The sequence below is a fragment of the Eubalaena glacialis genome, chromosome 17 (genome assembly GCF_028564815.1).
Source record: "Eubalaena glacialis isolate mEubGla1 chromosome 17, mEubGla1.1.hap2.+ XY, whole genome shotgun sequence".
NCBI classification, from domain to species: Eukaryota; Metazoa; Chordata; class Mammalia; order Artiodactyla; family Balaenidae; genus Eubalaena; species Eubalaena glacialis.
Genome location: NC_083732.1, coordinates 13,748,884 through 13,775,840, shown reverse-complemented (window position 1 = coordinate 13,775,840; position 26,957 = coordinate 13,748,884). Strand labels below are relative to the sequence as shown.

Here is a 26,957-nt window from a genome sequence, read left to right as displayed (position 1 = left end):
AGACAAAGCAAATGGCACGCATGGTATTTCTCCTTAGACTCTAAGGCAGTAAAGGACCAGATGTCATACAACAAAGTCTGAGGGGACCATGTAACCTAATGGGCGTAGCCAGAGTGCTCAGCTTTAAAAGGCTCTTGTGCTTATAAAAACAATCAATGTGGCACCATTAACTCCATATGTTAGATTTAAGGCTTTTTTTCCCAGCCTGCATTTGATTTACTTAAACATTTGTAATGCTTACCTTTTTAATTCAAATGGAGAATATAAGTGAATAAGATGTTTGTTCAGCCCCTAATGTAGGGTCTTTTCACTTAGTAGGTTGCTCGGCAAATATTTGTTGACTATGTGACCTGGTACCTTCTCATTGTGCTGTTGGAAAAGGAAAGATCAACTGACGTTGATCTCTTAAGTTCAGTTAGCTTCACAAAGCACACATTGCGCCTCTTGAGATGGAGGTCAGCCAGGAAATGATTAATGTGATGAAGAAAATCCAGAGTAGAGTCGTAATTGAGCACAAAGTCCCTAATTCAAACATTAAAGTGAACCATTTCTGAAGTTCAAGGTATACAATGCAGAGATATAAGTATAAAATGACCAAGACCACTCCTTCCTTTAAGTTCTATTTCCTAGAAGTCCGTGACATTATCTAAATGTGTTGCTTGCATCTCTCTGACCACTTCTTTGCCTCCATCACTGGATCTCTCCCCAACCCAACCCCCCACCTGAGGCTTAGGTATCACTCAGGGCCGTCTGTGTCTCTGTGAGCTCTATGTTCTCTGTCTCAAAGATGCTGGTGGATTTCATGGCTTTAGCTATTGCCGGTGTTCTGATGAGTCTCAAGACTCTAGTTCCAGCCCTGGCTTCTCACCCTAATTCAGCCCCATATGTCCAGTTGGCTGCTGGACATTTCCGAGTGGATGCCAAATTCTCTGAAATAATTCATCTTTTATTCTACAAACAATCTTCCCTGCCTCTATTCCCAATTCCCATTCAATTGAGAGAAATCCAGCCACCCATCTTTTATTCTACAAACAATCTTCCCTGCCTCTATTCCCAATTCCCATTCAGTTGAGAGAAATCCAGCCACCCAGAGTCAAAACCTCGGTTTTCCTTTTTCCTGTAGTTCAGTGGCTCTGCAAGTCTCATCACTCCTTTTTCTCTCAATCTCCTCCCTCCGTTGCATTTCTCTTGTGCCACCTTCATTATATCGTGGTCATAATAAGCTCATCACTTGCCTCTCAGCTTCCAGTGTGCCTGCTCTGATCCATTCTGCACATCAGTACCAAATTAATCTTCCTAAAGTACCGTTCTCTGACATCGCTCGCTGATCCAGAACCCTTCCGTGGACTGGGACATCCCAAGAGTCATGTCCAAACGCATTTGTCTGGTGTCCAGGGCCCTCGACAACTTGGCCCTCTATAGCCCTTTCCTTCTCCCATTTTTACTCCTCCTTTTCACTTTGAAACAAATCTCAGTTCTAGTCAGAGGGGTCTTTCCATCACATGGCCACACTCCTTTACCCCCATCCTGTCACCCGGGATGCCGTCCTTCACTCTGTCCTCCTATCTGAAATGTCCCTATCCTTCAGCCTCTGCTTCCAAGTTCCATCTCTATCATGACCAGAAAATAAGCTCACAGAGATGTCTCTCTCCTCCAACAGATTTTTGTCAACTCTAGGTACCTTACTTGTAAGACCGTATCTTCAACTACTTCATATGGCTCCGATAGTGCTTCATAAATAGTAAATGCTCAGAAAAGATTTATTTTGATTAGATTTTTGAGACTGGCCCATCGTCTTGATCAAGATTCTCAATTCAACTTGCCCAAAATAGTGTAACAAACAAACAAAAAAAGCCAAAAGAAAATATTGGCACCTGGGCTCTTTTTTTCATTCCCCTTTATCTAAGCTTCAAACAAGAAGATAGTTCTGTGAATTGAATTTCACCCTCACCTGTCTCTTTTCAAATAATCCACATCTCCTAAAACTGGGAAATCTGTACTTGGGAAAAGGGATGAGCCCAGATAAAGATTTGGAGGAGAGACTATGGCCAGAGCAAGTGTTCTGACTTTCCAGCTTGATAAAATTCCTCGGGGGGATTTTTCTGACATGCATAGTTCCCTCATCACAGCCAGTACGTAACCCATGGTCCCCTCTAGGGGAGGGAGACGATGCATACAGACCTGACCAGTGTTCCTAAGGTTCTATAAATTCTGTGCTCCTGACCCTTATCCAAAAGAAGAAGTTATGATTTTACCTGGCTGTGTTTTCTTTAGCCCAAATTAGCTTAAAAAAATCAAAGAAGAACACAATTCTTAAAACCCTTGTATGAGTTTCCAGATAGATACATTATATTCTTACTTGTGCCAACCAGAATTGATTATGACTTAATATACTTTGCTGTGGGGAATTGGGTAGTTTTAAGAAGAAGTTAAATATTCTAGAAAATGGTGGACCCAGAGATTGAACCAAAGTAGGCTGACTTGGGAGACTGCATATGTCATTCTTCCAGAAAGCGAAAGAATGTAATGTTATCCGCACACACATACCCCCATCTCTTTTTGTCTTTAAGTGTTATTGATTCAGTCCCAAAGGTGTTTACTCCCCAAAGCCTGCTTCTGCTAAGAGGATGCCAACTAGGCTGAAATCAAGGTGTCAGCAGGGCTGCATCCCCTCCGAAGGCTCTAGGGGAGAATCCATCCCTTCCTTCTTCCAGCTTCTGGCGATGCTGATTTGTGACCTCCTCACTCCAAACTCCTCCTCTATGGTGACATTGCCTTCTCTTCTGTATGTGTCCAATCTCCTGCCTCTCCCTTATAAAGACACTTGTGATTGCCGCTAGGGCCCACCCAGATAATCCAGGGTAAGTTCATATCTCCAGATCCTTAATTTAATCACATCTGCAATGTCCTTTTTTGTCATAAAAGGTAATATTCACAGATTGCAGGGATTGGGATGTGGATATCTTTGGGGGGGCCGTTATTCATCCTATCACAATGATTATTAATATTTTGTTTATTTCAAATACTACATAATTAAATTTTAAAATTATAAAGCATCAAGAATATATTAGAAGAATATACAGCATATGGCTAAGAATGGTTATCTCTTAGGAGGGGAAGAGTGGGGAATTTTCACTTTCAATATTATTTTGAAGCGTTTTACTCTTTTACAAAGAGGCATGTGATTGATATGTTTGTGTTTAGGGATAAAACCATAAGAATTAAAGAGGAAAAAAGATACTTCCGGCAATATTAAAGCAGGCAAACGATGCCCCACTTGGGTATCTTTACTCTGTATTTTATAGCACTTATTTCCAGCTCTCCCTTCCCCCACCCCCTGTGCAGCTGTTCTCCTTTCCCTCATCTATGCAATTTGGATTGAAAACACACTTCAGGCAATTACATCCAAACTTGGATTTACTTGGCTTCAAAGTCCCTGCGGTTCCCTCTGCTGTAGGCTGGCTATTTTTCCTAATTTCTTCCTTCAAAGACCAAGGAAAGATGTTCCCAGAAGGAAGGGGACAAGGAGAAGAACTGAAAAAAATAGAGAATATTTCTTTCTTGACCTGCGCTCCGAGATCTTTTGGTTCTGGGTTTTTTCTCCTGCACAAGGGCTGTAGTGTCCCACTTGATAGGGACAGATCCACTCCTCCTTCATGTCCAAATCCCCACCATTTGTAGAAGGGTTTTGGGTTTTTTTGTTTTTGTTTTGCTATGCTGCTATGTATTATTCGTTCACTTTCTCAATCTATATTCTTGGAGCTGTTGATAGCTTTCACGTCTCGTAAATGGCTGGCTGAGAATACAGTTATGAATAAGAGAAAGGCCATGCTCTAAAAACTCATAGAGTCAACTTTTCCACTTCTCCCTCAATCTTTGCCAAGGTCCAGTGTCACTGGCTCAAAATGCATACAGTTGACTGGTGGCTAATAATTTCTTCCATCTCTCTTTTCTAACATTCGATTTCTTTACAAGTGCCTCAGAAAGTCTGAAGAGTCCATATGTCTGATAACCAAACTGAACATTTTGAATGAGGCAATGTTGTTTCTCTCTAAAGGAGATTCATTATTTTAAAGAGCCAATTTGGAAATCCAGAACTTTTCTACAAATGTATTAATTAGAATCACTCTTATGTCTATTTGGCCATACTAATAAAGGCATTTGCAGCCTCATGTGACACAGGACATTTTTCATTGTTTTGGTGAAATAACCAACTGTCTTAACATGTATATGTAATCAGGCATAATTAAATCAACTTGGTTTATCACTAGGTGCATTTATTATACTGTCTAATAAGAGGTACACACAGCTGGTATGGGCATGTGGTTGGAATACTCTGGAAAAAGGGGGTGGGAAATCTGTTAAAAGCTGCCACTAATGTCTTCCTTTTATTCAATTTAAACATTGCAGAGAGGGGCTACTTTTATTGACAATAACGGTGGAAGCAGAGTAGATGTTTTTAAAAGAAAAGAAAGGAGGAAATCATCTAGGTAGATGAATCATAGAACGTACAGCCAAGCTTCTCAAACTTAATGTGCATAGAAATCACCTGGGGATTTTGTGAAAATGCAGATTCTGATTTAGTGGGGTTGGAGCCTGAGATTCTGCATTTCTAACAAGCCCCCAGGTGATGCTGTTGCTGCTGAGCCTGATCTTGTAGACTAGCAACCCCAGCAAGAGTCAGTCAACTTACCCAAGGCCACTGCTTCTGTGAAATCAAGAAAACAATCCACAGCTTGGCCATGAGACGGCTGAAGTCTCATACTTTTTTCCTGTTCGGTGCCAAACATTAGAATCCTTTTTGGAGACTTAAAGAGGCTCTAATCCGGGGGTGCCTTTCTATATTGTAAGCCTACAATAGCTCCTTTCAGTTGCTTGGTTTAGTCTGGACTTTAAAAGTATATGTATTTTTAAATTACCAAATGATACTATAACCTCAGTGAGAGCAGAAATAGAATCCCAACAGGATGCATATTAAGTATTCAACAAATGTGTCTCTAACTGAATATTATGACTGCTCTGTTTCTACAAAGAATTTCCCGTAAGCCCAGGCTGTGAGCTGCTGATTTTGCCAATAAAACAACTGACAGAGCTTAGGAAGGCACTTAATCCTAAGTTTTACATGTTAACTGGGGGAGCTCCCAAGATGGCAGAGTAGAAAGACTCTGAGCTCACCTCCTCTCATGGGCACACCAAAATTACAACTATTTACGGAACAACTATTGATGAAAAAGATGGGGAACTACCAGAAAACATCTTCTACAACTAAAGATATAAAGAAGGAACCTCAAGAAGAGGGTATTATGCTTAGTAAAATAAGTCAGAGAAAGACAAATACTGTGTGCTATCACTTACATGTGGAATCTAAAAAGTAAAAGTAGTGTATATAACATAAAAGAAACAGACTCATAGATCTAGAGAAAAAACTAGTGGTTACCAGTGGGAAGAGGAACGAGGCGGGGGGCAACATGGGGATTAAGAGGTACAAACTACTATGCATAAAATTAAATAAGCTTCAAGGATGTATTGTACAGCACAGGGAATATAGTCAATATTTTACAATAACTATAAGTGGAGTATAATCTATAAAAATTTGGAAGCACTATGTTGTACACCTGAAACTAATATAATATTGTAAATCAACCATTACTCAATTAAAAAACAAAAAAATTTCCACATACTCTCTTCCCACTCCATAAGTAAAGGATAATTTTAATACTGGAAACAAGTGAACTGGGATTGACGGCAGATTTTAGGTTAAGACTCTGTATTAGAATAATAAGAGATACCCTAAGATCTTTGGGGATTTGTCACTACCTGAACACACCTTTTTTTTTTTTTCTCCATCCTCACTATCAGGATTTTGCTCTCACTTTCCCTTCTGTCTTTGTGTGGCTGACATTTAAAAATCAGAGCACCTGAATTTCATCTTACTCCCTGTGCTGAGAGAGAGGAGCAGAAAGTAAATAGAATTGAATGCAGCTATTAACCAGAAATACAAACAGAAGTTAATTTAATATAGAAAACTAAAGTAGCTTTCCACTAGCTAGTATACTGTAAAATCAATCTTCTCTTCAAATTAAAAACTGGATGAAACCATTTGGAGACTGGGAAGCACTTCAGAAATCCTCATTGTGTCAAATGCCTGTGATGGAAACTGCAATTATAAATCTGGGTGACCACACCTCTGTCAAGACACGGAACATTTCCATCACCCCCAAAACATTCTACCTGCTCCTTCCAGACCATCCTTCCCCTGCCCACTTCCTCCTGGCTCTCAGGAAAACATTGCTCTGATTTCTTTCAACAGAGATTCATTTTGCCTGTTCTAGAACTCCGTATAAATCAAATTGTGCAGGATGTATTCTTTTGTATCTGGCTTTTTTCAGCATCATGTCTTTGAGGCTCATTTGTGTTGTTGCATGTATCAGTAATTCATTCCTCTTTATTGCTGGGTAACTTCTGTTGTATGATTATAACTCCATTTTTTATCCCCTCACCTGTTGAAGGACATTTGGATCATTTCTAGTTTTTGGCTATTACGAACAAAGCTGATATGGATAGTCTTATTCAGCTCTTATTGTGCACATTTTCATTTCTCTTGAGTAAATACAGGCAGACTTCATTTTATTGCACTCAGCTCTATTGTGCTTCGCAGGCACTGGGTTTTTTACAAATAGAAGGTGTGTGGCAGCCCTGCGGCGAGCAAATCTATGGGTGCCATTTTCCCAACAGCATCTGCTCACTTCATGTCTCTGTGTCACATTTTCGAAATTATTGCAACATTTTAAGCTTTTTCATTATTATTATATTTGCTGTTGTGCTCTGTGATCAGTGATCTTTGATGTTACTGTTGGAAAAAGATTATGACTCACTGAAGGCTCAGATGATGATTAGCATTTTTTAGTAATAAAGTATTTTAAAACTATAAATCAATCAATCAATCTGGGTGACTCAGAAACAATGGATGAACTATTCCCAGGCTGCCTATAAACTTCCCAGGGCACTTACTGTCTACTTCTTGTTACCCAGAATGTGTGTGTTAGGTTCCACCGAGCTTAATTGCTAGAGCAGGGAAAGGCTTTTTCTCTCCTCTTTTTTGAAAAGCAGAGCCATGAGAAGTAAGTGACTTGTAAGGGTCCCCCATAAAAATTTGAAACGAGGAAATGACATGGCTAAGAATCAACTGAAGACAAGCTACCTAATCAGCTTCTCTATTCAGGCTTTACTCATTTACCAAGACAAAACTTCAGGTAACTATATTTTGTCTGTTAAAATGACCAGCATGGCTGGTGAAATAGGAGTTGTCCCTAGAGCAGGAGCTAGTCTCTAAAATGAGTCTACTTTTGGGGGAGAAGGCTTTCCAAGTTCCTAACGTCTCCACTTCAGTGACCACAAGCGTGGGCCCTCTCTCTGGCCTTCTAGAAGGAACTTGCGTAGCCCTCATGAGGGTTCATGCTCCCGATTTAAGTTTCCCAAAACAGATAGATCTCAGTGGGTCTTTATCCTGCTGCTTGTGTGAGAGAGAATGTCCTACCCTGTGGCGAATCCACAGACAATTGCAATGTGTTCTGTGTGTCTCTATGCTTTGTGTAGCATGGGAGGCTGTGTTGATTCACGTGCTTGGCTGATTGCTGTCCCTGACACAGTTCCTCCTGCCGCTGCCCTGACAGAGCTGGCTGTCCACTGAGGGTGTGAATGTGTGTCCGCAAACTGGACCAATGGCTCTCCTGATGCTGCTGGGCCCTTCGGGACATGAGGTTGCAGCCTCAGTTGTCCAGCTGCACTGTTTCTCTCTACCGAAGTTGTACCAAGGCCTGGGTAAGGGAGCTCTGCCCCCGCTGTGTCCCTGCCTTGGCCCTGGGATGACCCTGTCCCCTGCAGCGGAGGCAGCTTCACGCAGGTTGAGCTGGGATTCACTTCCATTCCAGCAACTCCAGGTAGTAGCCCAAGTGTGCATATCAGTGCGGGTTGCTGCACACTCACCAAGCCAGATGAACTGGGTGTGGGATGCAGAGGTAGGGGAAAAGGGAGGGGGAGAAAGCGAGAGAGATCCTTCCTCTTATGAGATCTGGGATCCATCGCAATGCAGGTCAGCTTGGACTCCAAACTATTACATGGCGTGGTGAATCTGTCCACCACTGTTTCTCCTTGGGGAAACCGTGCCCCCGAGGTGTTGACTGCGGTACTGCCACACTGTCTTTCATTCAGCTGCCACTTCCCGCGGGCTGTTCAAGACTCCCTGCTGACTGGCTCATCAGACACCCTCTCCCTTTCCCCTGAATCTCTCCCACAGCACCTGACATCCCTCTTTGAGAAATGGCGAATCTGTGGATTCACCTGTCTTTCAGACAAGTGTGCACACACACGCGTGCCCATGAGCATTTGCACACACACACTACTGTTGGAGACAGAGTTTGGATCCCCCTGCTGCAAACCTGGAGCCTTCTTAGGCTTGTGTCAATGAGTTGATGCAAATAGATACTGAGGAGGAGAGATGGTACCCAGTTCCACAAATTGGATTAATCTGAGTGTGATCACCAGCCCAAGCACAGCACCTGCTCCTGTATCCTGGGGCCCTGGAAATGAGTGCTGGTACTTATAATAAGTTTGTTTCAAATTCTTCATAGAGGCCCTGATGAGTCTGATATTTTCTGTATTATTTATCATAGATAGTCTGGGTTTTTTAACAAATTAGCATTTGAATTGCGTATTGTTTAAGGGTTTATTGTTTGCAAGTAACAGAAGCCAATTTGAGCTACTTTAGACCAAAATGGGAAATTTGTTGTAAGGATTCAGGCAAGGCTCTGGGGACTCTGAGGCATGTTCATGGACCATTCTTTAAGAGCTTTGTGTTCATTTGATCTTTCTTTGCAGTCTCTGTGTATCACAGTTGAAATCCTAAATTCTAGGCAGAAAGAATTTGGTGTCTGTTTGGCCATGTTCCAGCCAGCCAAGGTCAGGCATATAGATTCAAGTAATTCAAACCAAATGCCTGGGGCCCAGCCCTATAGATAAGGTGCAGGGATGGGGCTGTCTGTGGACCAGGCTCCAAAAAGAATCCATGATAGGGAGCACTCATTCATCATTTTTATAGTATTAAGAAAAGAGTAATGATCAATGCCTACATCTCTTTAACTTATGGTTCATATGAGACTATTTAAAATGTTTTTCGGAAAGGAAAGGAACCTTTAAAATAAACCCAGTGGTTCTGAACTTGGGTTTCCTGGACCCATAAGCATACAGACAGAGCTTCTGGATGTTCAACTGCTCCAGTATTTCCTAAAGGCCTTTGTTTATTTACCATGGTAAAGCTGCACAAGGTCATTAGGACCTTGAGCTTCTTTTGTTTTTGGCAAAAATGGTATTAGCATCATGTGGTAATGCTCCTTGTGTCCTCATGATGAGAAATATTATATAAAATATTCTTTTACTAAACAATGGAGAAATTATTTAATAACTCAGTAGAGTAGCAGTTGTACTAATAATAGCGAACACTTATGCAGGGTTTACTGTGTGCCTGCATTCTCCAGTGCACGGCAGACATGATCTTTCCGAACCTGGGGTTCGTGAAAGAGGGAGGAAAGAGAGGTCTTTAAGTGCCGAAGAAGATTGGGAGCCACCGAGTTAGGTCTTCAGTTGCAGTTCAGCATCTGCTGTAATTCTGATGCACAAGTCAAAACATTCTGCTCTTAACAGGAGCTACAGTTCTTCCCAGGAAAAGCTCCGTAAGTGAAACTTCTCTTGCTCACCGCCCCTGAATTTGGTTCTAGCCACAGTTTCACACGTTCCTAAGTTGAAGTTTTGATCTGTTTAAACCCTTCAGTGCTTTTGCATTTCTCTTGCTATGTGTAAGGCCTCTGAGGTTAGATGCAGTTTAGCAAAAGAAAATAATCACTAGACTATGAACACTTTCACGAAGCCATCGGGTAGGGCTGTTGCACCCTTTGTTCTTTTTTTTTTTTTTTAAACATCTTTATTGGAGTACAATTGCCCCACAATGGTGTGTTAGTTTCTGCTTTATAACAAAGTGAATCAGTTATACATATACATATGTTCCCATATCTCTTCCCTCTTGCATCTCCCTCCCTCCCACCCTCCCTATCCCACCCTTCTAGGTGATCACAAAGCACCGAGCTGATCTCCCTGTGCTATGCGGCTGCTTCCCACTAGCTATCTATTTTACGTTTGGTAGTGTATATATGTCCATGCCACTCTCTCACTTTGTCACAGCTTACCCTCCCCCCCATGTCCTCAAGTCCATTCTCTAGTAGGTCTGTGTCTTTATTCCCGTCTTACCACTAGGTTCTTCATGACCTTTTTTTTTTTTTTCCCTTAGATTCCATATATATGTGTTAGCATACTGTATTTGTTTTTCTCTTTCTGACTTACTTCACTCTGTATGACAAACTGTAACTCCATCCACCTCACTACAAATAACTCCATTTCATTTCTTTTTATGGCTGAGTAATATTCCATTGTATATATGTGCCACATCTTCTTTATCCATTCATCTGTTGATGGACACTTAGGTTGCTTCCATGTCCTGGCTATTGTAAATAGTGCTGCAATGAACATTGTGGTACATGTGTCTTTTTGAATTATGGTTTTCTCAGGGTATATGCCCAGTAGTGGGATTGCTGGGTCGTATGGTAGTTCTATTTTTAGTTTTTTAAGGAACCTCCATACTGTTCTCCATAGTGGCTGCACCCTTTGTTCTTTAAAGAATGTGAAATATGTTCTCTGATCTGCCACCGTTTCACAGTCATGGCGTGTCTATCCCTTCAAAATTAAGTAGCTGTCTAATAATAATTCAGATTTAAAATATTACCTGTTAGATATTGAACCAGATACTTTGTCAAGCGTACTCTTCACAACACTCTGAGAAATGAATATTATTATTTCCTTTTACAGATGGGGTAACTGAGGCCCAGCAAAGTAAATACTTGGTACATAAGTAGCATCCTCAGAAGGGAAGCTATTAAATTCCAGGAGCAGGGACTGTGTCCCTGAGTTTTATGTTTTATTCCCTAGCACCAAATGGGCCCACGAGGAATATATAAATGAGGAATAAATGAATGACTCTGTCTAATTCGAAGTCTATACGCTCTCCACTGTACCATGTTTCCTCTGATATTACCCTGGGATATGTTCTGTGCCTAAGTGAAAAAATAACTGTTTCCATAGGCACTAATTAATATGTGTACAATATTCTATTGTCATAGAACATATGTATATTCCCAGCCATTGGCTTGCTTTATGTGTTCCTGGCATAAAGGTTAGTTGGAGAATACAGAAATAAGTCATCACAAATCTATGATTAGTGGGGAGGGGTGGTCAGAATTTTACATTTGAATACTAGCATGTTTTTACTGGATCCACCAAAATTCACCTGCCAATTCTGGAATGTTTTTCTTCCCAGATAATGATATATAAAATGCGACTCCCTTGAAGTCAAATTATTTTACATTTTCTTTTGTCAGTACATTTAGTTGTTGATGTTTCATAGCATAAAAGTATATTTACTGTAAACCCCATCATAAATCACTAGAAGGAAATGTGAAGGCAGAAGACCCAGGCTATAAAAATCGTCCTTAGGGCAAAATTGCTCCACTTTACCCATACATTTGTTGATGATACCACAATGTTTTAAACATGGAATTGTAGATCTAATGATTCCTTTGTCTCTGAAAAAATACCAAAAGAATTACAACATCCGTTGACTTGCAGATCTTTTGCTCACCTAAGAACTGAGGAAGACTTTAATTGTCCAGGGGGAAATGCCACCCAATGATTGCTGGAGAAGATGGTTATATTCATTGAGAACAGTAGTTTATATTAGCTTAGCAAATACAGCTTGAGGTTAGTTACCAGAAATAGTGTCTTTTCTTTCAGCATCTATAAACTCTCTGGTATTTATAAAACTAAAAGAATGTGTGCTCTTCAACCTTGTAACCAAGATTATTCAGTGAGCCTCTTTCAGTCAATATATAAACATCTGGCTCCAGAGACCAGCAAAGACATCACAGCTTCAGGTCTGTAAATAGTGCCTCTCTATTAGAGCTACTCTATTAGCGTGTTTAAAATGAGCTTAAAAAACTGTCTGGAGAAACACATAAGAAAAACCCTGGTTTGGTAAGCCTCATGGTTGTATTAGCCAAAATAAAATCTTTATACCAGAGAGAGAGAAACGCCTTCTGAGTTGTGAATCCTCTTATGATTCTCATGAATATTACATACCTGCTCCTCCAAAATGGAAATAGACACAAAATTTTACATACAATTTTTGAGGACTCTCTAATCTCTGAAGCTCATCCATCTCAGTTAATATGAATATGGCTTCAATTTTTAGGCACAAGTCTGCTTGGACTTAAAACTTGTTAGTTAGTGAATTAATTACCTTGTCTGTTTTTCTACTTAACCCCTTTTTGATTGCCTTTGTATGCCTACAAGTGCCCAGAAGCCATAATGATCTAGCATTTGGGAAAAGTTACTCCAACAATGTCACGGTTGCTACCATGCCATTCTTCCAGGTCTTTCTCTCTTTACTGTCAACTATATAGTAGCTTGCATTGCTTACCTTCTGTGGAGTGGCCTGCCATAAGCGTCTGGTCTTTCAAATGTATGGTTTCCTCTGGAAACTTCTTTGAAGCCATATTCAGGAAAGAAAAAGGAACCGGACCTGGAATGTAGTAATAGAACTTCTAGGCACCATTCTTGCCCTTTCTAACTAATTCCATCATGATATCATTTAGCTACACAGTCTGTGTATCAGCGTCTTTGCTTTCCTGGATAGTATCAGTTATCATGTTCACCTTGTGTGACACAAAGAACTTACAAAATATAAGCCTGTCTCAAGGATCTTACAGGTTTTAGTGAGGAGATCTATACCTGAAACAGGGAGTAAAACAAGAAAACAGTGAATTAGTCAGTATTGACACAGAATAAGGAAACATTGATATGTGCTAGTTGATTCTAACAGCAAGTATAAAAGTAGATCATTATAAACTTAATGAGTATTTCTCAGTGTATTCTCAAACTTATTTAGTCATAAATCCTACTTTATAATACCAGTTAATATCCTAAGAGCACACTTGGGAACCCTGAACTAGAATTATCACGAAAAACTGTCCTGAGGGAGAAAGACCTTGAGAAGTAGGTACATATATATTAAGTATGGTCCAGAATAATCTGCACCAGAATCACCAGAGGTTATTTTTTAAAATACTTATTACATCTGTCCTATGAAATTGTAATTTCTGGTGTGGAGGGTCTTTTTTTTATGTACAATCAAGCATGGGAACCCCCCATGGACACGCATAATGAAGAGGGAAGGCATTCATTACTATCTAGTTAAATAATATTAAATACTTTGGGCTCTTTGAGAACTTGTAAGATTTTCCATTTAGTGACTTCAACCAGGCTATCATTTGCTGAACCTAATTGAATGAAGAGCTGATATTTCTGAAACTGTCATTTAAGACTCCATGTTAGTATATGGTTTCAAACATTCATTTACTTCCTACCAAAAAGCCATGGTTCAAATAATGTTCTTTCATGTTCATGTGAGTTACACACACACACATAATTTATTTTGATTTTTATTGAAACTTATGTGAAGTGTTGACAGTTTTATATGTCAGACTTCATAGAAGTGAAACAGGGGAAGGAAAGAATTATACAGTAAAATGAGTTTCATGTATGTTTTTTTCCATGACTGCAAGAACCTGGGTAGAATTTGAGGGCCAGCTAACTCTAATGTCCAAGAGGACTCCTAATGAAAAATTCCTATTTTTCCTCAGTAAATACCATTTTTAAAAAAAGTAATCTAAATCCTTCTTCTGGTTATTAAACAGGAGACTGAGTGATTTTTTTTCCCCTCAAGAGGGGAAAGGGAAGGGAATTTACTTTCCTTGAGGCTCTACTAAGGGTCTGGTCCTTTATGTCATTTATCTCATTCAAAACACAAAATAATAAGGGAGGTAGTTTGTCTTTAAGTCATTTTCATAGATTAAGGAACTAAAGCTGAAAAGTTGAATGGCTTGCTTAAGGTCTTATGACTATTAAGTGGCAAAGCTGGAACTTTTTTTTTTTTAATTAATTAATTTATTTATTTATGGCTGTGTTGGGTCTTCGTTTCTGTGCGAGGGCTTTCTCTAGTTGCGGCAAGTGTGGGCCACTCTTCATCGCGGTGCGCGGGCCTCTCACTATCGCGGCCTCTCTTGTTGTGGAGCACGGGCTCCAGACGCGCAGGCTCAGTAGTTGTGGCTCACGGGCCTAGTTGCTCCGCAGCATGTGGGATCTTCCCAAACCAGGGCTCGAACCTGTGTCCCCTGCATTGGCAGGCAGATTCTCAACCACTGCGCCACCAGGGAAGCCCCAAAGCCGGAACTTTAACGCTCCTCTTGTGCCTTGTTTTCCTCATGAGAAAACACTGCCTCTGACAGTAGCAAAAATCTCTAGACGCCCAATCTCTCTGAGACTGTTTCTGTTTTACAATGGGAGTAATATCTATCTCATAGAATTGTATGGGTTTCATTAACAGGTTTTTTGAGGTATAATTTACATTCAGTAAAATCACTCAAGTATACAATTTAGTGAGCTTAGTAAATGTCATTAGTTGGACAACTGCCACCAGAATCTAGTTTTAGAAAAATTTAGAAAATTTTTAGAAAATCCATCACCCCATAAAGTACCATAGGACCTCTTTTTTTTTTTTGTCAATCCCTAGCCCTACCCTTGGTCCTAGAAACCTCTTGTATGCTTTCTGTAATAATAGTTTTGCCTTTTCCAGAATATCATATAACTGGAAATACATAGTATGTAGTCTTTTATGTTTATTATCTTTCACCTGGTATGATGTCTTGTGGTTCATTCATTTTATTTGTAGCTTGTATCAGTAGTTCATCCCTTTTATTGCTGACTAGTGTTCCATTGTATAAATAACCACATTTTTTATCTCTTTATCAGTTGATGGACATTTGCGTTGTTTCTATTTTTTTGCTATTATGAATAATGCTGCTATAAATAATCATAAAAATATTTCTCTGGACATAGGTTTTTATTTCTCTTGGGTAAATACCTAGAAGTAGAACTGTTGGACCATGTTATAAGTTATGTTTAATGTTATAATTTGCAGTCAAACTGCTCAAAGTAGCTGTACCATCTTGCATTCCCATCAGCAGGGCATGAGGGTTTCAGTTGCTTTGCATCATCACCAACACTTGGTATTGTCAGTCTTTAACATTAGCTATTCTAGTGGGCTCGTAGTGGTTTCTCAATGTGGGTTTAATTTTCATTTTCCTAATGATCAATTATATTGAGCTTCTTTGTGCCTTGCTGACAATTCATTTATATTCTACTGTAGAGTTTTCATCCAAATCACATAACCTCTTTTATGAAGTGTTCATAAAAGAATTTTTTAAAGATACATATCTATTGTGTAAAGTCTTCAAATATTTTGCCCAATTTAAAATTGAGGTTTTTTTTGTCTTCTTACTGTGAGTTTTAAGAGCTCTTTATATATTTTGGAAACAAATCTTTGGTTAGATATGTTTTGTGAGTATTTCCTCCCAATCTGTAGCTTGTGTTTTTATTTCCTTGATAGTGTATTTCAAAGAGCTAGTTCTTAATTTTGATGGCATCTGATTTATCAGTTTCTTCTAGTTCTTAATTTTGATGGCGTCTGATTTATCAATTTCTTTCTTCTAGGACACAATAAGCACAAGTCAGAAAAGAAAATGTTATTGGTGTCAAATCTAAGAAAACCACAGTCAGAAAAAATTTTTCCCTAGGTTTTCTTCTAGAGGTTTTATAGTTTTAGAATTCTCACATTTAGATTTATGATCCATTTTGACTTAAATTTTGGGTATAGTACGAGGGTAAGAGTCAAGGTTCATTTCTTGCATGTGGATAGCCAATTATTCTAGCACAATTTATTGAAAATATATTTTTCACTATCAAGTTACTTGGCCCCTCTGTTGAAAAATTCATTGACCATATAAACGTGGGTCTCTTTTTAGGTTCTCTATTCTCTTCATTGATCTATATTTCTATTCCTATGCCAATACCATGCTATTTGATGACACGATTTTCTATTAAGTCTTGAAATCAGGTAGTATAAGTCATCTAACTTTTCTCCTCTTTAAAAAAAATTGTTTTGGTGTTGTAGATGTTATCAATTTCTCAAAAATCTGTAGGTGTTGTAGATTTTGACTGAATTGCACTGAACCTATACATCAACTTGGGGAAAGTTGCCATCCTAAGTTTTCCAACCCATGAACATGGTACATATCTCCATTTGTTTATGTCCTATTAAGTTTCTCTCAGTGATATTTTACAGTTTTCTATGAGGTTTTATACATAATTTGTTTATTCCTGAGTCTGTCTTTGATGTTGTTATGAATGGAATTATCTTTCATTTTTTGAATTTTCATTGCTAGTATATAGAAATTTAATTTTTATATTGATCTCTGTGTCAATTTTCTATTGATGCTGTTACAAATCATAGACTTAGTAGCTTAAAACAACACAAATCTGTTCTCGACAGTTTTGGAGATCAGAAGTCAGAATTCAGTTTCACTGGGCTAAAGTCAAGGTGTTAGCAGGGCTGGTTCCTTCTGAAGGCTGTGAAGAAAAAACTTTCTTTGCCTTTTTCAGCTTTTAGTGGCCACCTGTCTCCTTGGCATATGGCCCTTTCCTTCATCTTCAAAGACTGCTTTCATCACCATGTCACCTTCACCTCTTCTGTAGTCAAATCTCCCTATGCCTTTCTCTTATAAGGACACCTGTGATTATAGTTAGGACTCACCTCGATAGATAATCCAGAACAATCTTTCCATCTCAAGATCCTTAACTTAATCATATAGCACAAGAGACTTTGTAGATATAAAGTAAAATTCACAGGTTCCAGATATTAGTACCTGGATATCTTTGGGGGCCATTACTCAGTGTACCTTATGGCCCTACTAAATTCACTTATCAGTTCTAGTAGGTTTTATGTAAATTCTTTAGGATATCTACTTGTACAGTCATGTCATCTCTGAATAAATAGTTTTACTTATTCCTTTCCAACTTGTATGTCTTTTATATATTTTTCTTGCCTCATTTCAACAGTTAGAACCTCCAATAAAACGTTGAATACAAGTAGTGGGAGAAAACATCCTTTCCTTGATGTTAGCAGGAAAGCAACCTGTCTTTCAAGTATCATATTAGCTCTAAGTTTTTCATAGATGCTCTTTTTAAATTTTGAAATATTTTAATGGGCTTCAAATTCACACGTCTTCTTTTGAGATATTTGTTAGCATGGTAGAAAATTCTACTACAAAGTTTTCTAAGTATGCAAATGTGAGAGATTGATTCTGTTTTTTTTTTTAATGAGGTATAATTGAAATACATCATACTAGTTTCAGGTATACAACATAATGATTCAATATTTGTATATATTGTGGAATCACCACAATAAGTCTAGTTAAAATCCATCACCATACATTGCTACAAAATTTTTTCTTTTGATCAGAACTTTTAAGATATACTTTCTTTCCAACTCTCAAATATGCAATGCAGTATCATTAACTATAGTCACCATGCTGTACATTACATCCCAGTGATGTATTTATTTTATTACTGCAATTTTTTGACCCCCTCTGGTGACCACCAATCTGTTCTCTGTATCTATGAGCTCATATTATTGGTTTTGGTATTGTTTTGTTTTGTTTGGATTCCACGTATAAGTGATATCACACAGTATTTGTCTTCCTCTGTCTGACTTACTTAACTTAGCATAATGCTCTCAAGGTCCATCCATGTTGTCGCAAATGGCCAAATTTCCTTTTTTATGGCTGAATAATATTCTTGTGTGTGTGTGTGTGTGTGTGTGAAATCCATTCATTTTCTTTATCCATTCATCCATCAATGGATACGTAGGTGGTTTCCATACCTTCGCTATTGTAATTAATGCTGCAGTGAACATGGGGGTGTATATATCTTTTAGAGTTAGTGTTTTTCTTTGGATAAACACCCAGAAGTGGAATTGCTGGATCATATGGTAGTTCTATTTTTAGTTTTTTGAGGAACCTCCATATTGTTTTCCATAGTGGCTGCACCAATTTACATTCCCACCAACAGTACACAAGGGTTCCCTTATCTCCACATCCTTGCAAACACTTCTTATTGCTTGTCTTTTTGATGATAGCCATTCTGACAGGTGTGAGGTGATATCCCATCAAGGTGTTGAATAGAATTTTCCTGATAATTAATGATGTTGAGCACCTTTTCATACACCTCTTGGCCATCTGTATGTCTTCTTTGTAAAAATATCTACCCAGATCCTCTGCCCATTTTTAAATTGTATTGTTTGTTTTTTTGCTATTGAGTTATATGAGTTCTTTATATATTTTGGATACTAACTGCTTACTAGGTATATGATTTGCAAATTTTTTTTCCCTTTAAGTAAATTGCCTTTTCATTTTGTTCATGGTTTCCTTTGCTATGCAGGAGCTTTTCAGTTTGATGTAGTCTCACTTGTTTATTTTTGCTTTTGTTGCCTTTGCCTGTGGTCAAATCCAAAAAATCATTGCCAAGGCCCATGTCAAGGAGCTTACTGCCTGTTTTCTTCTAGGAATTTTATGGTTTCAGGTCTTACATTCGAGTCTTTAATCCATTTTGAGTTGACATTTGTGTATGGTGTAAGAGAGGAGTCCAGTTTCATTCTTTTGCATGTTGCTGTCCAGTTTTCCCAACACCATTTATTAAGAGACTGTCTTTCCCCATTGTATATTCTTAGTGCCTTTGTCATAAATTAATTGACCATGTAAGTTATTTCTGGGCTCTCTCTTCTGTTCCTTGATCTATGTGTCTGTTTTTATGCCAATTCTATTCTGTTTTGATTACTTTAACTTTGTAATATAGTTTGAAATCAGCCTTCAGCTTTGTTCTTAAGATTGTCTTGGTTATTCAGGGTCCTTTGTGGTCTCATAAAAGTTTAGGATTGTTTGTTCTAGTTCTGTGAAAAATGCAATTGGAATTTTAATAGGGATTGCATTAAATCTTAGGATTACTTTGAATAGCATGGACATTTCAGCAGTATTCTTCCAATCTATGAGCACAGAATATCCACTTATTTGTGTCAACTTCAATTTCTTTCCTCAATGTCTTATAGTTTTCAGTGTACAGAATGTTCACCTCCTTGGTTAATTGTAAATGGGATTTTAAATTTCTCTTTCTGCTAGTTCATTATCATTGTATAGAAATGCAACAGATTTTTGTATATTGATTTTGTATCCTACAACTTTGCTGAATTTGTTTATTCTAATAATTTTTTGATAGGGTCTTTAGGGTTTTCCAGATATAATATGTCATCTGTAAATAGTGATAGTTTTACTTCTTCCTTTACGATTTGGATGACTTTTTTCTTCTTGCCTGATTGCTCTGGCTAGAACATCCAGTACTATGTTCAATAAAAGGATGAGAGTGGGCATCTTGGCTTGTTCCTGATCTTAGATGAAAAGCTTTCAGTGCTTCACTGTTGAGTATGACGTTAGCTATGGACTTGTCATATATCGCCTTTATTATGTTGAAGTACATTCCCTCTATACCCACTTTGTTGAGAGGTTTTTTTAAATCATAAATGGATGTTTATAGATGCTCTTTGTAAGGCTAATTCCCATCTATTACTAGTTTGCTAAGATTTTTTTTTCTATCAGGAATGGATGTTAATTTTGTCAAATGAGTTTTCTCACCTATTGTGTGATCATATGATTATTTTACTTCATTAATATAATCTATTCCTTTATCGATTTTTTTTTTTTTTTTTTTTACTATTAAGACAACCTTTTAGTTCTAGAATAAACCCTGTTTTGTCATGTAATATGATCCTTTCAAATATTGTTTGACTTGCTAACATTTCAAATGTCTTTGGGGGAGATATTTGGCTATTGTTTCTTTATTCTTTCATGTTTTTGTCTCGCTTTCATATCCAGATAATATTCACCTCATAAATGTGTTGGAGAGTGTCCTTTTCTTTTGTGTTTTGTGAAAGAGTTTATTTAATATTTATATTATTTTTCTTAAATATTTGTTTCAATTCACCAGTGATGTTATCTGTGCTTTGGCCTTTCTTTATAAGGGAGTTTAACTCACTAATTTAACTCTTTATTTGATAAAAGTGTATTCAAAATTTCTGTTTCTTCTTTAGTTTTGGTAATTTTGGTCTTCTGAGGCATTTTCCCTTTCCTCTGAATTGTCAAATTTGTTGGCATAAAGTTATTCATAATGTTCTTTTATTAGCCTCTTAATGTCTATAGAATCTGTAGTGATATCCTCTCTTATTCCTGATACTGGTAATGTATGGATTTTTTTTTTTCTTGATCACTTTATCTATTGATTTTTTTTTTTTCAAGAAAGCAACTTTTTTCGCTGACTTAATATCTTTTCTTTTCATTGCTTTTTACTTTGTGATTTTTTTTCTATTTAGTTTGGATCAAATTTTCTCTTGTTTATTAAATTTCTTAAGGTGGAGTCTTTGACCATTTGTTTTAAACCATTCTTCCTTTCCAATATAAACATTTCAAGTTATTAACTTCCTTCTAAACACTGTTTTAGGTTCATGCCACACACTTTAATATATTGTGTTTTTATTTCCATTCAGTTCAAGATTATTTCCTAATTCTCCCTGTAATTTATTGGTTTCTAATTTAATTCCATTGTGATTGGAGAATAAATTCTGTATGACTTTGGTTCTTTGAAATTTATGAAGTTTTTTCTGGCCTGACATTTGGTTATCCTGGTGAATATCCCATGTGCAGTTCAAGAATGCATATTCTGCTCTTGGTTTTATGGAAGGTTATATACATGTCAGGTTTGTTGCTAGTTTTCAGGTTTTCTCTATTCTCATCGATTTTTTTTTTCTCTACTTGTTCTATCAATTACTGAGGGGAGAGTGTTGATCTCCTGTAAGTGTTGATTTGTCTTTCTCCTTTAATTCTAGCAGTTTTTGCTCCATGTATTTTGAAGCTCTGTTGTTAGATACATATGCATTTATAATTGTTATGTCTACCTGCTGTATTGACCCTTTGAAAAACATGGAATGTACCTCTTTGTTTCCTGTAATTTTATTTGCCTTTAAGTCTATTTTGTGTACTACAGCTATCATATATTTATTGTTTGGTATACTTCCTCCATCTTTTAACTTTCAACCCATCTGTTTTTGACTTTAAAGTGTCTGTATCTTGCTTTTTAAAATCTCATCTAACAATCTCTGCCTATTGACTGGAGTGTTTAATTCATAATTTTTGATATAATTGGATTTAGTTCTCCATTTTATTATTTTCTGTTTCTCATCACCTTTTTCTATATTCTTTCTGTAAAATAAGTATTTTTGTATGACATTTTAATTTCTCTATTAAGTTTGTAGCTCTGTTTCTTTGCTGTTATGGTAGGCATTTTTTAACTCTAACAACCTATTTCATGTCAATACTGACTTTTTTAACATAAAATGTAGGAACTTTACATTGATAAAGATCTATACATCCATTCTTTTTTGCTATTTTGTCATATATACTTCATGTATATAAGTTTTAAACCCAATAACACAATTTTATTACTTTTGCTTTAAGAAGTCATATATATGTTTTAAAGAAGTTCAGAAAGGAAAGAAAAAATTGTGAGAGTAGAAATAAATGTATGTATGCATATGTGTATGTGTATTTGTGTATATACATGCACATATATGTACATATACACATACCACATATACCTGTATTTCCACATTTCCAGTGCTCTTCATTCCTTTCTCTGAATCTGAGTAACCTTTTCATTTCACTTCCCTTTAGTCTGAAGGGCTTTTTTAAGAAGCATTTCTTGTAGCACAGGTCCATTAGCAATTTGCTGAATTTTTGTTTACCTGTAAATGGCTTTATTTCACCCCCATTTTGAAATAATCATTTCCCTGGAAAGAGAATTCTTGACTGACAGGGTTTTATTCTTTCAGCACTTTGAATATGCCATTCCAATATCTGTGGTCTTCATTGTTTCTGATGAGAAGATAGCCATTGTTCATATCATTGTTTCCCTCTATGTGCTGAGTCATTTTTATCTTGCTGCTTTCAAGATTTTCTCTTTATCTTTGGCTTTCAAAAACTTGACTCATATGTCCAGGTGTATTTCGTTTGGTCTATCCTACTTTAGATTTATGGAATTTATTGGATTTGTAAATTAATGTTTTTCACCAAATTTGGGTAGATTTGAGCCATTTTTTCCTTAATTATTTTCTGATCTTTCCCCTGTTCTTCTGGGATTTTAATTACATGTATTTTGCAGTGTTTGATATTGACCCACAGATCTTCAAGGCTCTATTTTTCTTCAGTCTTTTTTGCTCTGTTTTTTGATTGAATGATTTCTATTTATTTTTATATTCATTGACTATTTTTTTCTCTGCCATCCCAAATCTGTGAGTCTATGCAATGTATTTTTCACTTTAGTTAACATATTTTTCATCTCTAAAATTTCCATTTGGCTCTTTTTATACTTTTCTTTTTTGTATTCACTATTTACTCATTATTAATTTTCTTTAATTTCTTGAACGTAATTTCCTTTAATTTTATGAACATATTTATAACAGCTATTTGAAATCTTTGTATTAAATCCAGCATCAGAGCCCACTCAAAGTCAGTTTCTAATGATTACCTTTTTTTCTAAATATGTATCATACTTTCCAGCTCATTTTCACATCTCATAATCTTTGGTTGAAAATTAGAAAATATTTATGGATAATTCTTGTAGTGACTCTGGAATGCATTTTGCCCTTTGAAGAGGTTTTGGATTTTTAAATTATTAACATGTCTACAGTTAAACTAAAATCCCCAACTGCTTTTTTTTTTCTTTTTTTAAAACCAGAATCTCTTAGGGGGCCGCTGGAGGGGGGGAGGGGGCGGTTCTCCCTTGCACCTTTAATTTAGAGGTCAGACAATAATTTGGGCAAAGATTAGGCTCAGAGACTTGAACCCAGTAATTCTTTCACCCTCTTCTGGTGTGGATGGCAGTACACATTCAGAGGTGTGGCAAATTCACAAGCCCTCCTGCTTTTAATTTTTGTTAGGTTCCCTGGGGTATCAAATGAGCACACATAGTTTAGCAGTCAGCCAGGAACATTTATTATATCAGCTCTTCTATAGTTTTCTCACATCCAAAATCTCTCTCAAGTTTATGGCTGCTTTGACACCTGCTCATAACCGAGTCTGTCACCTCCAGCTGATAAACCTGTGGATTTTCACTGCCCACGTTGGGCAGTTGGTGGAAGATAGGAATACTCCCAGACCCCCTCCCCCCAAGAAAGCTGCCAACCCATAATTCAATGCAGTATCAGTTTCTCATGAGTAAACATTTCTCAAGTTGTTGCCTATCTTTAGTGGTTTTCTAGTGCCCTGAAATGATTGTCATTAATAATTTTGTCCAGTGTATAGTCCTTTTCTATGGAGAATAGTTATCTGACCTTCTCATGCTGCCATTACCAGAAGTAGAGTCTATAAGATTATTTTGGGGATGAAAAGAAATAGTGTACCTAATGCATTGGGTACAGTGGCTGGCACATGGTTAGTATTCGATGAATGATAGCTATTTCTATTACTGTTATTATTACTTAATTGATTCTAGACCTCTCACTAGGCCCTCATTATTACTCATTCATCTTCTCTGGAACAGAGCTTCCAAACTATGTGCTGGGAAATCCAGCTTATCAACCTTAAGTTTGCCTGTCACCTCCTCCTCACCCAGGATTCCAAATTCCTGTTTCCCCAAGTATCCCATACTAATGCTATCATTTTCCATGTGTGCCATGATGTGGAAAGGTTTAGGAAGCACTGCCCTAGAGGACAGCGCAGAGTAAGGTCCCTATTGGGCCTTGTAGGTATGCTTTCAAGCAGGTCTTTTGGGAACAAATCTTTTAACGAACTTTTTCAAAGTTCTCTAGAACAGGAACTCACCTATATATGAGACCATCCATTCAGCAAGTAATCTCGATGACTTGAAATGTGGCCCCTTTGCCCAACTTCCACTAATTTCAGTAGTAAACCAGAGATCCTGACTCCACCATGGTCCATGGTTTGTTCTACCTTCTATGAGTGTCCTGTTTCTCCTGATAGCTTATGCACTAGGGGGTTTTCAAAGTCCCTAATTAAGTTTGTTGGCTTGACCAAAGATGTACTGGTGGAGGGTGTGTGTGTGTGGTGGGGGAACTCTAGTAATAGCTGTGAGTATCCTATCATTTGTTCCCTAAGATAGTGCTACAGAAAAAAAAAAAATGGCGATCCTGGGTCACACAGTTTACGAATGCTGCATGGAAAATAGAAGGAATTTCATTTCACAGTTATTTTCCTGTTTGGGACCAACCTTTTCACGGTCACCACCGCACTGATAACATTGAAGCCACCAGCCTCACTAATGAGAGATGGACAATAATGGTGGGCCCCCGAGTCAATGTTGGAATTTTTATTCAGGTTTCTATTTCTGCTTGTGTGAACTAGCCCCTCACTAGAGTCCTTTGCGCCCTAGGCTTATGGGTCTATGCTAATTGGTATGACTCTTAGTGAATATATATCTACTTTTATAGCTCTAGCATATTATCAGCCCATAAATATTACATGTGAACTACTTTGGGTATTAATTTGAACTGATTGTCTGTGCCCTAATTTGAAGCAAAGAGGTCGACACTTTTAAGGAGACCTATGATTTAATGGTGAAGTACACTAACTTCCTACTAATAGGACCTGTTGCCACTTAATAAACCCATCAGTTAAGCGTCAGCATTTCTGTGTGATACTAGCTTTAATGAAAAATAGCCTAGCATGCCCACTCTTGAAATCATATAGCTAAGGAATACATGATATATACATAATAAACTATAGCAAGAAAGATAAACTTCACTGTTAGAAATCTCAATAGGGTAAAAATGTTTACTTTTCATCATTAAAATTCTTTACAGAACAGTTTCAATAAAAATAGTACAGTGATGAAATGCATTATGTTAGACTTATGAAAATAAATTATATTTTCAAGCAGCTGCCAGCACATAGTTCACACTTTAACAAGTGAAATATCCCTTCATCACCCTCAACTTTTCACTACTCTCTTGTTTTTTGTCTTTTCACAAGCATCCTCTAGGACAAAAAGATGATGTGTCAACTCCAGCATAGTTCATAAGGGAATTATTCTCTATCAATCAAAAAGGTTTTGGAGTTGATGCCAAAGATTTGTTTGGGGTTTCATTTTAATTTATCAGTTCATGTTTTGGTCCTTACAGGTAATATTTTCTTTCTAAAATGGGCCTGTAGTAGATCATTTTCACTAAAAGCCAATTTCCCGAAGTCTATTCAACATTCAGGGTGCTATGTAGATAAACATTAGAAAAATTTAAAAATATAAGACAGTGAAGTAACTTGGTATTTAACAGAGATATTTATATCTTGAATTTAAATATCACAAACCATCATAGGCACAGAAATATATGAGGAGCACTAAAGATTTGTTTGTTGCTCTTGTCTAATTGAACATATAAGATCTGTGCTTTTTACTGTATAAAATTATACCTTAATAAATATTATAGATATATCTTTAAAAAAAGAAAAGATTTGTTTCTTGCTCATGACACAGTGTGAGGGCTAAGGGTGCTCTATTCCACAGAGTCATTCAGGGATCCAAGCTCTTTGCATCTTTGCTGCCATCTTCTGAAGCCTCAGACTTTTGCAATGGACCCTCTGCACCCCTCAGCAAATGGGGAAAGAGAGGTGAAGAGGGTTTCAAGGGAAGTTTCAGGGGTCAGGACTGAAAGGGGCACACATCATTTCTACCTACATGCCATTGACCAGACTGGTCGCCCAGGGCCACATAGATGTCAGCAGATGAAAAATATAGTCTGTGGTGTGCTAAAGAGGGAGCAGAAAACAAAGATGCTGATGAGCCCACTAATCTCAGTCAAATATTTTGTTCATATGTGAATTTCCTCTTGTTTTCTTTGTTTCTGTAAGGTTCACTTTTGTATCATTACGTGAAGGGAAAACAGAAGTGACAAATGCTTGCAGTTATCAGAATGTAATTTTCAAGTTAATGTACAGTTTTGTCCTTCAGGGAATATGATTTAGTTAGACTAGTCACTCATCCTTAATTATTTTGTTTATAAAAAAATGATTTGTACAATAAATATATTGTGGATAAACTTGTACCATACTGACTGTGTGATATAGTTATACTTGTCATCTCAAGTTTGTATTCATCGGCACTTTGTTGTCTCTTGAAATACATCCCACATTTGAATATGTAATCTTTTCCCTGCAACTTATTCATAACTTGAATATATATTGAAGTCAATTTTTAAAAAATCTCTGTTGATTCACTACAGTATTTTCTGACTCGCATTTTTAACTTGATAAGAATTTCCTTCTATGGTTACCTCTTCTAATGTGTCCTATATCAGCTCCTTACGTTGATATGGCTGTTTATCTTGCTTCTGAGAGTTTAATAGGACTCTTAATTTCAGAACTTCTGACTCCTGAACACTAATATTGCTTTACATGCCGTGTGGTTTAAAATAACATACCTTTGAATAAGCACTGTGATCATTCGACTAAAAATATCACACGTCTCCAATAGATTGCTAGAACCAAATTTCTTAATATATTAAGTTTATTTGATGTGGTTATAATTATTCATACAGATTTTTAAACTTCTAATTTTGGGTAGTAGTTAATAATCATGTTATTAAATTATTTCTGTTGTCTTTGACAACTTTAAATACATTAACCTCTGATATATTAACAATGATAAGAACATGACATCATTCTATCAAGATCAGTCACGTCTTAGCTACGGAATGACACATTATGGAATTTGATCAAGATTGAGTACCTATGAGAAACAAAGATGAATAACAATTCCTATACTTAAGAAGCTAACACCCAAGTTCTGAG

The 26,957-nt window shown here is 37.2% G+C and overlaps 1 protein-coding gene across 1 annotated transcript in view; it reads left to right on the top strand.

Annotated features, from left to right (window-relative positions):
• The window catches only part of CPA6 (carboxypeptidase A6), a 264,184-nt gene that overhangs the window by 21,532 nt on the left and 215,695 nt on the right, over window positions 1-26,957 (top strand). The gene's annotated exons all lie outside the window — the stretch shown is intronic.